The sequence below is a fragment of the Gossypium arboreum genome, chromosome 12 (assembly GCF_025698485.1).
Source record: "Gossypium arboreum isolate Shixiya-1 chromosome 12, ASM2569848v2, whole genome shotgun sequence".
Lineage (NCBI taxonomy): Eukaryota > Viridiplantae > Streptophyta > Magnoliopsida > Malvales > Malvaceae > Gossypium > Gossypium arboreum.
The window spans coordinates 65,813,671-65,827,011 of NC_069081.1; the positions used below are offsets into that span (position 1 = coordinate 65,813,671).

General features: G+C 35.1%; 1 non-coding gene across 1 annotated transcript; it reads left to right on the forward strand.

The window, feature by feature from the left end:
- The first annotated feature begins 4,360 nt into the window (after nucleotides 1–4,360).
- Nucleotides 4,361–4,467, forward strand: LOC128286348 (small nucleolar RNA R71). The gene has a single exon (XR_008276891.1). It is a non-coding gene; the product is annotated as a small nucleolar RNA R71 (small nucleolar RNA).
- The last annotated feature ends 8,874 nt before the right edge of the window (nucleotides 4,468–13,341 follow it).

Sequence of the window (13,341 nt, forward strand, 5' to 3'; positions counted from 1 at the left end):
AATTTTAAGGTTTAGCCGAAAAGACAAGTTGAGTCCGCGTTTCATTGGGCCTTATAAGGTTGTTGAAAGAGTTGGACCAGTAGCTTATAGGCTAGCCTTGCCAACCGAGTTGGAAAAGATTCATAATGTGTTTCATGTGTCGATGCTACGACGTTACCATTCTGATCCTTCACATGTGATTCCTTTAACATAAATTGAAATTCAACCGGATATGACCTATGAGGAGGAACCAATAAAGATTTTTGCTCGGGAAATTAAACAGTTGAGAAATAAAAGTATAGCCTTAGTGAAAGTATTGTGGCACAGACATGGAATAGAAGAGGCTACGTGGGAACCTGAAGAAGCTATGAGGAAACAGTACCCAAACCTCTTTACCGGTAAGATTTTCGTCCTCGGGGATGAAAATGCCTAAAGGAGGAGAATTGTGACAACCTGAATTAGGGCCTAATTGGAATAGTGGTTTCGTGACCACAAATCTGAGATAGAAATAATTGTTTCATAATTATTTTGAGGTTTATAATATGATTTCATGATTGAGTGAAAATTTCGTGATGAAATTCTATGCATTAAGCGCTTAAGTTGAGATTAGGGACTAAATCGAATAATTTGCAAAACTTGTGTTCTAGAAGCTTTTAGTATGAAATTGCTCTGGAATATTAATTAGGAGGTCTTAAATAGAAATTTGACTAATTTCTAAGTTTATGGAAAAAATTTGGACATGGATGGAACTTTTGGAAAGTTTAGTAGTAAGGGCATTTTGGTCATTTGAATATTAAATGAAATAAAATGAGAAAAATAAAACAAAAATGGTCATCTTCTCAATTAGTTGCTGCCGAATTTTTCTCTCCTCCATAGCTAGGGTTCTTCAATTTTCAAGCTTCATAGTAAGTGATTTCAAGCCCCGTTTTTAATGATTTTTATGTTTTTGAAATCCCGGTAGCTCGATTTAGCTTATGTTAGCAATAATTCAACCTAGGGTTCATATTTGGAAAAATATCCATAGGTGAAATTTGTGTATTTTGGTGTTTTATGATAGAATATGAGGTTTTAAATTATGTTAGACAACTTGTGCTACTCGGTTTTGAGTGAAAACGAGTAAAAGGGCTTAATCGGTAAAAATACCTAATATTCATAAGTACATGTTAGAGTGAGAATTTGTAAAAGTTAGGGAGCAAAAACGTAATTTTTCCATAATATGATTTTTGGATTGAAATAAATAGTATGAGTGTTAAATGAGCTAAATGTGTTGTTATAGATCAAGAAAGACATGGAATCGATCGTGATCAGGGAAAAGAAAAGCTTTCGGACTAAATTATAACATTTCTAAAGTTTGCATCAAGGTAAGTTTGTACATGAATAATTTATCGATTTTTTTATGTTATTTTATATGAATTGGTGATTTTCCATAGAATGATTAAATCATGGAAAATTTCAAATTTAATTAGATTATGAATAAGTGTTAATAGTGAAAAAGGAAAGATTTTCCGATTGAACCCTCGGAACAGGAACAATACGAATGACCCACTGTGAATACACGTGTGTAGTACTAAGTGCATGCTACTACGTGTACCATACTTTTAAGTCGCATGTGTAGTACTAAGTGCAGGCCATTATGCGTACTCAATGACTTCGATCACGTGTGTAGTACTAAGTGCAGGCTACTATGCTATCAGATAGCTTCGGCTATAAGTGTGGAAAGGGGAAATATGTGTAAACAATGGTATATTTGTTATTTTTCTTTTGAGTTCAACGGGAAAAATCGATAAAGTGGTAATATGTCAAAGTTAATATAAGATGGATATGTGTAAATTTATGTTTATGAAAAGTAAGGAGCTATGTGCTCGATAATTGAGTGAATTCTGGTATAACAAAAAGGACTAGGTGAAATTATGCAAGAGTGAATGTTAGAAATAAAACAGTGTTGGACAGCAGCAGTTACATGATTTTAAAAATTTACCAAAAATCATGGAAGTTGAATAAAAATGAAAATGATATGTGAAAATAAAGCTTAATGAGTCTATTTTCACATAAAAGAAACAGGGTAAGCAAAAGAATTCTATATTGTGTGATTTTTGAATTCTTGTGAAACAAGGTCTGAATGAATTTGAGATCCCCTATTCTGACTTTAGAAATTCACCGTAAATTTTAATAAAATTATTAAGAGTCATAATTTACATGCATGGATTCCTTATTGAGTATAGTTTTAAGGGAAATAAACGACATGGTCTTTGGAATTCTGTACAGGGAGAAATTTGGTTCAAAGTGCATAGGGGTCAAAGTAGTTGAACCCTGAAACAAGGGGTAATTTAACTAATAAACTGTACAAATTGACCTTACCAAAAATTCTAGAAAAAAATTAGTTAGTAGACATATGAGTCTAGTTTCAAGGAAAATTTACGGAATAAGATTTTGAGTTTTGTAGCTCACGATATGATTTTTTTAAACCAGGACTACAGAAAATAGCCTGTCCTGAGTATGTGATAATATACTAGTATGATTGTTTTTCTTTGATAAATTGAATATCAATTTCGTACTTACTTACTAAGTTATATGCTTACCTTCTTTTCTTTTTCTTGTCTTATAGAATTACTAAGCCAGCTCGAGATTAGGAGATCGTCGGAGACCCATCCACACTATAAATACTTTTTGGTATTTTGTAAACACTATTTTGGAATTATGGCATGTATAGAGGGCTGAATCATTTTGTTATGTGTCATAATTAATTTTTTTTAAAATATTACTTTTCAAAATTTGATAATTTACTTGTACTTATGTATATTTGTTAATGTTATCTATTTTTGTTCATGCTAGAGGAATTAATTACGTAAGATCAAGTAAATGTGTGAATTCATGTTTTCGTGTTCTATAACATTCCGTACCTTGTTCCGGCTTAGAACATGGGTTAGGGGTGTTACATGTGCCAACATCAATTATTGTTTTAGCGGTTGCTAAAAAAGGCCTCCCTAAAATTAAAGGAACATTACTATCCTCTTCTATGTCTAGAACAACGAAATCAGCTGGGAATATAAATTTGTCAATTTTAACGAGTACATCTTCAATAATCCCCCTAGAAAATCTGATTATTTTATCGGTTAATTGAATACTCATCCTAGTTTGTTTGGGTTTCCTAAGACCTAGTTGCTTAAACATTTTGTAAGGCATAACATTGATACTAGCCCCTAAATCAGCCAAAACATTATTAACATCTAGGCTACCAATTAGACAGGGAATCGTAAAACTCCCTGGATCTTTTAATTTTTTGGCCAGGTTATTCTACAATATGGCTGAGCAAACCGCATTTAGGTCCACATGCAACGCTTCATCCAACTTTCGCTTATTTGGTAAAAGCTCCTTTAGGAATTTGACTACGTTTGGCATCTGTGAAAGAGCTTCAAAAAATGGTAAGTTGATATGTAACTTCTCTAATAATTTAAGAAATTTACCGAATTGTTCGTCTGTATGGTCTTTCCTTATCGCGTTGGGATATGGCGCACGAGGTTTATACTCTTTACTTACAGGTTTCTGGTCATTGTGGTCCACCTCACCTTCATCTTTACTTACCACAGTTTCTTGCCTTGGTTCAGGTTCAGGTGCAACTAACCCTTCCTCATCTTGAATGGTAACTGCATTGAGTTACTCCCTTGGGTTAGATTCAGTGTTACTCAGCAGGCTACCTTGTGGTCGTTCAAATATCAATTTAGCGAGCTGACCTATCTGAGTTTCGAGCCCTTGGATCAACGCTTGTTGATTTTTAAGTGCTGTCCCGGTATTCTGGAAACGAGTTTCTGACACCGAGATGAATTTTGCTAGCATCTCCTCAAGGTTCGGCTTTTTCTCTTGCTGGTAAGGTTGTTGTTGGAAGCCTAAAGGTGGTGGTGCTCTCTGATTCCCTTGGCCTCCCTATGAGAAATTTGGGTGGTTCCACCATCATACATTGTAAGTATTACTATAAGGATTATTTTGAGATCGAGGATTATTACCCATGTAATTTAACTACTCATTCTCAATGTTGTGGCCATAGAGTGGGTATTCTGAATTGCTGGATCCACCGCCATTTGCTTCGTACTGCATTACTGGGTGAACCTGTGAAGAACCAAGAAAACCGTTAATTTTTCTATTCAAAAGCTCTACTTGATTAGATAGCATGGTGACCGAATCGATGTTAATAACGCTGGTTGTTTTCGTTGGCTTTGTTCTCATGACTTGCCACTGATAATTATTCAGTGACATCTCTTCTATAAATTCATAAGCATCTTCAGGTGTCTTATTATTGATAGTTCCACCAGCAGCTACGTCGATCATCTGCCGAGTCGAAGGATTCAGGCCATTGTGAAATGTTTGAACCTATAGCCATAGTGGTAACCCATGGTGAGGGCACCTTCTCAACAGATCCTTGTATCTCTCCCATGTATCGTAGAGTGTTTCTAAATCCATCTGCACAAAAGAGGAGATATCATTACGTAATTTGGTTGTTTTAGCCGGTGGAAAATATTTTAATAAAAACTTTTCGGTCATTTGTTCCCAAGTAGTGATTGACCCTCGTGGTAACGAGTTCAACCATTGTTTAGCCTTATTCCTCGATGAAAAGGGAAACAACCGAAGACGAATGGCATCATAAAAAATGTCATTGATTTTAAAAGTGTCGAAAAACTCTAAGAAATTTGCCAAGTGAGCATTGGGATCCTCGTCCTGCAAACCATCAAACTAAACAAACTGTTGGATCATTTGAATGGTGTTAGTTTTCAGTTCAAAATTATTTATAGCAACAGCAGGCCTAACTATGCTCGATTCAGTTCCTGTCACAGAACGTTTAGCATAATCATACATAGTACGTGGAGCAGGATTCTGATTAGCAGCAATTGTAGGAGGTAGCGGATTTTCTTGGTTTTCAGCCATCTCCTCGGTTGTGGTTGAAGTATCGTCCTCTTGCTCTTCCTCTGTGTATCGTAAGTTTTGCCTTATTTCTCTTCAGTTTCTGCGAACAATGCAATCGATCTCACTATCAAATAGTAATGGTCCCCAAGGTGAAAAACTCAGTCTCACAAAGCCTTTGTCAGTCAACTCTTGCAACTGCGACTTTAATTCTTCCAACTTTGTTGGTGCCATTCTATATGGAGCAATCGAGATCGGAGTTGTTCCTGGTATCAACTCAATACCAAATTCTACTTCTCTGACAGGAGGCATACCCGACAACTCTTCTGGAAATACATTCGCGAATTCACATTCAATCGATACTGATTCAATTTTCTTCTCAAATTCGTTTGTATTCAACACATATGCCAAATAAGCTTCATAACCCTTTCTCAAATATCTCTGAGCCGACATCGAAGAAATCACACTAGGTAATGCCTCTGATTCGTCTGATTCAACCTGCAGAATCTTACCATTTTCACATTTTAATTCAATAACCTTTTGTTTACAATTTACTATAGCATCATGCAATGTCAACTAATCTATACCCAAAATAACATCAAATTTGTCAAACGGAAACAACATCAAGTCGGCAAAAAAATAATGACCTCTAATCATCAAAGGACATTTCTTGCATACTTTATCAACTATAACACATTTACCTAACCAGTTTGACACTTTAATCATAAATTCCATAGACTCAACAGGTATACTCATATTAGACACCAATTTCATGCACACATATGAATGAGTAGAACCGCGGTCAGTCAAAGCAATAACGTTAACATCATAAAGAGAGAAAACACCAGTGATCACATCGGGAGATGAAGCATCTTCACACGCCCTTATGGCATAAGCTCTAGCCGGAGCTCTAGCTTCAGATTTAAATGCTGAATCTCTGACTACATTCTTACCACTTGCCTCATTCCCAGCTTTTCTCGAAGATCTTCCTCTCAAAACTGCACCACTAGGTTTTGCACTCTGAAATTTTTCTTTCTCAATTCTCTTGGGACAGTCTTTAATAAAATGATCTGGAGAACCACACTGGTAACATTTGTTAGTTCTACATGGACCATGGTGACTTCTACCACATCGTTGGCACTCGGGTCTAACAAATCTCGGATTTCCCACACTAGTCACAAAAGTAGTCTGAGATTTAAAACCCGCATTTTTCTTCTTACGATTCCCATACGAATGTCCAGCCGAAACATGAGAACGAGAATATATATCTCTGGATTTTCTAGATTGTGGTGGGAATGCACTGCTCATCAGTCTTTTCTTCAAATTTCTAGCCTCAGCCTTTGCCTTTCTCTTTTCTTTAATTAGTTCTTCAGCCTTGCAAGCCCGATCAACAAGTACTACAAACTCTTTCAACTCAAGAATTCCCATAAATACTTTGATGTCTTCATTGAGTCTGTCTTCAAATCGTCTGCACATTTTAGCCTCTGAAGGAATACATTCTCTATCATACTTACTCAAAAGAACGAACTCCCTTTCATACTCAGTAACTGTCATGTTGCCTTGTTTCAACTCGAGAAACTCTTTACGCTTCTATTCAACAAATCTTTACAGTACCACTGAAATCAATGTCTTCCACCAATAATAGGCTGAATCTCTCAACAAGGATATAACATATTTTAAGCATTCTTCAGATGTACAAGACAATTCATCAAATACCCGAATAGAATTCTCAAGCCAAAATTTTGCTTTATCGGCATCATTATCAACATTTGCCCTGAATTCTTCAGCCCCTTGCTTGCGAATTCTGTCAACTGGGGTTCTATGAAATTTCATCAGATCCATACCTTGAGGCATCAGGGTTACACGTTGAGGAATCGAGGGAGGTAGGGGAGATTGTTGAGCATTCGGGTTTGTACGAACGAACTCGGTGTACCATGCATTCATCATCTGGAGAAAGGCTTTCTGAGCCCCTTCTCCTCCTCTTTGACTAATAGAAGGAGGTCGGTTTTTAATCGGCACCGCCCCTTCAACAAGAGCTAGCGCATTGCTCTCTACATCATTGGCCACAGCTAGATCGGGATCCATTTACTATAAAAAAAATCATTTTAAAGGTCAGGAGTCGTCACACTATCACAATACATATATATGACATGTTTAGCAAAACCCGTACATACGCCATGTGAGTCTGAGAACCGACTAAACCGTAGCTCTGATACCACCAAATGTTGCACCGTCTTACCTAAGACCATCACCGGAGTCGAGCACGAGGCATTAATAAACTTAAATTATCACTTAAACAATTTCAAACAATTTATTTCACCTTTCGTAATAAACTGCCCATCTGCGTCACAGTCGCTAAAAAAAATCATATCTCGAGTTACAAAACTCAAAATTAAAATTCGTAAATTTTCCCTGAAAATAGACTCATATATCTATTTACTAATTTTTTTCCAGAATTTTTGGTCAGGCCAATTAGTACAGTTTATTAGTTAAAGTTTCCACTATTTCAGTGTTCGACTGCTCTGACCTCTGTTCACTACGAGTCACTTTTATCTCTGTACAAAATTCAGATGACTATGACATTTATTTTTATTAAAAGTAGAATCTATACATATAAAGTATGACTCCTAATTATTTTTGTACAATTTTTAGTTAATTTATAAAGTCATAACAGGGGATTCAGAAACTGCTCTGACTCTGTTCCACCAAAACTCAAATTTCTCATAAAATACAACTCATTTACCTGTTTTGTTTCTTCCATATGAAAATAGAATCAACAATCTTCAATTTCATATTTTATTCATCATCTAATTCTGTCTCTACTATTTTTAGTGATTTTTCAAACTCACATCATTGCTGTTGTATGATACTGTTTTATAGCAAATTTCACCTTTTTTATGAATTTTCATGGATTAGAGAGCACATTAAGTATACATAACACCAAATATGATCTTGATTAGCCATTCCAATGGCTAATCATTACCAAACATTTCCTTACCACCCAATAGCCATATCATAAGATCATATACACAAAATGATTATAATGCTATACATGCCATACTCAAAATATACAAGCCACTATACCAAAATGGTCCACGGATAGTGTGAGCGAGCCTCTGACCATTCCTAATTTTCGAGCTAGCTTGTCAAAACTACAAAGAATGAAAAGGAGGGAGTAAGCATAAATGCTTAGTAAGTTCACATGTAAATAGCAAGTAACATATGCAATCCAACATAAAACATCATTTGTATAAATATCACCAAGACATTCATGTTACATTTGCATTTACTATCTTACCACGATTTCATCATACCAAGTTCTCAACCTGAGGGTTTAAGCGCAAATTTTCTCATTCACCACACTTACCAACATGTCACCTTCGTCTTAAGTATTCTCCTTATTCACTTAAGATTCACCCGTTGAACAAATCGGAATATAATTTGGATACACAAATTGCATGCACATAAGTGCCATACCCGCAGCTAAACAAACTTAATAGCCTACGAAGATTATGTAGCCAAGCTACCATGTAACTCGCCCATAAGTAAACTCGGACTCAACTCATTGACCTCGGGCGTTCGCATCTATAAGTGAACTCGGACTCAACTCAACGAGTTCGGATGCCTAGTTACATCTCACGAACTCGGACTGAACTCAGCGAGCTCGAAACTCAAATATCCTAGTGACATGTCACTTGTACCCTAATCTATTCCCAAGGTTCAAATGAGATTTTCCTCAATCACACATCTTTGCTTCTTCCACGGAATCTCGGAACCGATACTTGATAGCATTTCATATTTATCAAGTAGCTCACATAAATTGCATATTACTAAATAATAATCCACAAACCATAATATTTCATGATAATAATCATCATATCATATAAATAACACTAAATTACTTAAAATGACAATTATGTTACTACATTTATACCCAAACTTACCTCGGTACAAAATGTTAGAAATCGAGCCTATTCCTCGTAAACTTTATTTTTCCCTCGATCACGACTTGAATCTGGTTTCTCTTGATCTAAAATAAAAAAAATTAGCTTATTTAATACTCACATTTATTAAAACAGTCCTTGGCTCAAACATTGGCAAAATTACATTTTTACCCCTAAACTTTTACATATTTACACTTTTTCCCAAGGCTCGAAAATTAAAATTGATCCTATTTTCTTATGTTTTATCACACGCTGATAATTTTTCCCTTCTATGGCAACATCAAATTCTCACTCTAACATGTACTTATGAACATTAGGTATTTTTACCGATTATGTCGTTTTACTCGTTTTCACGTAAAATCGCTTAGCAAAAGTTGTTTAACACAATTTCAAGCTTCATATTCTACCATAAAACATCAAAATAAACACATTTCACCTATTGGTATTTTTCCAAATATAAACTCTAGGTTAAATTATTGCTAGACTAAGCTTAATCAAGTTACCGAGACTCTAAAAACGTAAAGAACTTTAAAAACGGGGCTAAAATGGACTTACAATCGAGCTTGGAAGCTTGAAAAACCCTAGCTATGTCTTCCTCATGTGAAATTCGGCCAAGGGGTTGAAGATGGACAAAAATTGGCTTTTAATTTTGTTTTTAATTCATTTTAATAACTAAATGACCAAAATGCCCTTAATTAAAAACTATGGTGTTTTATCTTCCTTTAGGTATTTTTGTCCAAACTAGTATAATGGTCTAATTACTATCCAAGGACCTCCACTTGAAAAACCCATTACTCACAAGTACTTAGTACCTTTGTGAACTAGAACACACATTTTACAACTTTTGTAATTTAGTCCTAAATATCAAATTGGACCCTCTATCGATAAAATTTCTAAACAAAATTTTCAATTAATGATGGAATCATGCCATAGACCTTAAAATGATAATAAAATAATTATTTTTATCTCGGATTTGTGGTCCCAAAACCACTATTCCGATTAGGCCCTAATTCGAGATATTACATCCTACATAGAAGATTAAAACCAAACACAAAACAAAACAACTAACAATTTATTTCTATCCTACTCCTAGAAATGAATTAAAATCATACATAAGTTTAATACAGTCCAAAAGAAAATTAAGTTCTAATCATCCTCCTCATCATCCATCTCCTTATTTTTGTCTCTTTCTTCTTCCTCATCCCTCTGCTACTCTTTTTCTTCCTGTTCGGATGGCTGATAACCCTTGAAGAGAGTTATATTTTAAGCCTCTAGATTGAATTAATTGTTTATAATTAAGTAAATATGTTTGCATTTTTAGGATATTTTTAGAACATTACACAACAAAGCTTGGATTGTGATATAAATGTCATTATTTTTTACTGGGGAAGAAAGGTGTTGGTTATTATTGGCAGCATGTGCAAGATGAAGAAGAAAAGAGAGAAAGGAGAAAGAAAATGAAGGAAGTGAAATATTGTCATGGAAAAATGTTGGTTACATTGCCAACAAGAATGCAATGGCAATTTAAGAAAGATGACACACCATTTAGTACACGTCACTTTTAGCTAGGTGTACTTGTATTAAATAAACCACCCTGAAAAAGAGGAAGCAAAAGGTGTGTACTGAGAGGGAGGGACCTACCTATAAAGAAGGAAAGAGAAAAGAAAAGAGAAGACAAGAATTTTGGAGAGAGAGGAAGTTGAGAGTAATTTTTCTCTGCATCAAAGTCTCATGGGAATTTTAGAGAAAAGGTAGGAGATGTAGTAGCTTACAAAGAAAAAATCACAGATGCAAGGAAGGTGAAGAGAAATCTGCCCTGGGTTTTGCATGAAATCTCAATATTAAAGTGAAAGCTGGAGTAGCAGAAGCTTCTTGCAGTTCTACCTTTATTTTCTGATTTGAGCTTTGTGATTCGTAAACTTGAATGATGATGTTGAATGGTTTTGTTGTGGATTTAAATGTCCAATCCATGAGCTATTTCTCATTAGATTGGAATTATTTGGGCGAATTTTTAATATTTGTAATGCCCATGGCCTGATTTTGAATAGATTACTATTTCATTCAATTTGTTATTATTTTAAATGCATGCATGCAAGCTCTAAACATAGATGATTGTATTGTATGTTGTGTTATATTTGATTTGATTCTAAAAAGGTTAAATATATTATGATCGATTGATACAGGCGAGTATTCGACAGAATATTCGTAGCACTCTAGACGTAGAAGTTGCGATTTGTGTATGGAAGGGAAGAACAGTCTGGATATCATTCTTGAGTTCTGTAGACATACAAAAACTCAAAATGATAGCTTAAAGTCTGGCTCTCGAAAGAAGCAGACTGTAGTAGTGAATCATTGAGCGGTAGAATAGTCAAGATTTTGCCATGGCATTATTATGATATAAAAATAAAACTTAAGTAATTCCAACCTTTATCATTCAATAGTACAAGTCATCTCCACTTATTCTTCGAGAATTTCCTCAACATTTCAATTGCCCTGGCATTTTTCATTCATACATGATTTTATTAATCAATTCATTAATTGTTTTCATTAATTTTTCATCTGTTTCTTTTGAACAGTTTAATTAGTCAATTTCATAGTAATAGCATAACCATTTTTTAATCAATTTCAATCTCTGTGGAGACGATACTCACTCCTCACTTTATTACTTGATTCAACATGTATACTTGCACATTTGAATTATATTTTCACACGCGACAAGTTTTTGGCATCATTTCCAGGGATCGACAATATTGGTGAAAATTTGGTGTGTTATTACCTCTTTAATTTTGTTAGGTTAGCTTAACTAGTTGTTTCGATTTTTGTTTTTCAGGATTTTTGTTGGTGCATGAATAGAGATATTTCTGCACTTGAAGAATATTCATTTGATCTAGAAATTTGAGAGAACCTTAAGAAGAAGGAGAAAGTAATTGCGAGAAATGGAAAGAATTAGAAATGATGAGGCTAGAGAAGAGACTTTACATTAGAATGGAATAGATATAGATATTCCTTGAATAATAGATGATAGAGACAGACCCATCAAAGAACATGTAGTGCTGATCTTGGATTATCTGAATCCAGGAATTGTCAGGCCGTATATTCGAGCTCAACATATCTGACAGGTTTCTTCTAGTCATACACTATAAAAACCTGTTAGGAACGAATAAAAGAAAAATTAGAAAAGAAAATAAAAATTTAAATTGCAAATAAAGTAGAATGGCTAAAGTAATAAAAATTGAGTGTTCCTAATATTCTAGGTCCCTGGCAACGGCGCCAAAAACTTGATATGTGATATTCACGACAGGTTTTAAAAATTTATAATTAATCATTCTTAAAACTAACTATGATCACGATGAAGGCAAGTGTACCTATCGAACAGTAGTATAGCTTTAGCAAGACCGGATTGTTGAACCCAAAGGAACCAAGAGTACTAGTAGGTACTTTCTCTTTTTTATCTAGCCTAAAAATTAAAGGATTTGTTTATCTAAACTAATTAACTGAACTAAGAGTGCACAGAGAGAAATTGAGGAAAAGCTTTTGGGAAAATTCGATTGATTAAGACAAAACCCAAGGAAAAATCCACCTAGACTTCACTTGTTATTTGACTCTGAATCAGAAGATTTATTCATTTGACTTGACCCGTTAAAATCCCTAATTTATATTATTATCTCTCTCGAGACTAATAACGTCTAACCCTAGGTTGATTAATTGAAATCTCTTTCTAATTATCGTCCTAGTGTTGCATTAACTCGATTTATGGATCCTATTATTAGGTTTCACCCTAATCCGGCAAAATCTTATCACCCTATCTCTAGGCATGCAATCAACTCCGCTTAATTACGATAGATTTACCCTTAGACAGGGTCTTTTCCTCCTTTGAATAAGAGCATTAACTTGAATCAATATCCTGGAATATTAAAACAAGAATTAAGAACACATAATTAAGAACAAGTAAAATATTTGTCATACAATTCAGATAATAATAACAAGATCTATCTTAGGTTTCATTCCCCTTAGGTATTTAGGGGGTTTAGTTCATAATTATAAAAGAAAACATCTCATAAGAATAATGAATACAAAACATAAAGAAAACCCAAAACCCTTGAATGGAAATTGAAGGGAGATCTTCAGTCTTGACGATGAACCCGGCTTCCGAGATGGACCAATCGGCTTCCCTTGAGTAATTCCTTGCTTCCTACTCCCTGCGTCCGTTCTAAGTGCCTCATCCAGTGTTTAAATAGGCGATAGAATGCCTAAGAGCCCTCCAAAGTGGCCTTTTCCGAATAGGGCTATACTTGGGCTCGGTAGGGACACGCCCGTGTGAGATTACTCTGGCCCGTGGTCCAGGCTGTTGAATAGGCACTAGCGTGTAGTCTACCCGTGTAAGTCGTGCTTCGATCCTACCAAATGGACACGACCGTGTGACATGCCCATGTGAGGAAGTCCAGGCCGTGTTGATTTCCCACATGGGTCCATTTTCTCCGTTTTCGGCCCGTTTCTCTCTTTTTACTCTCCTATGCTCACCTAA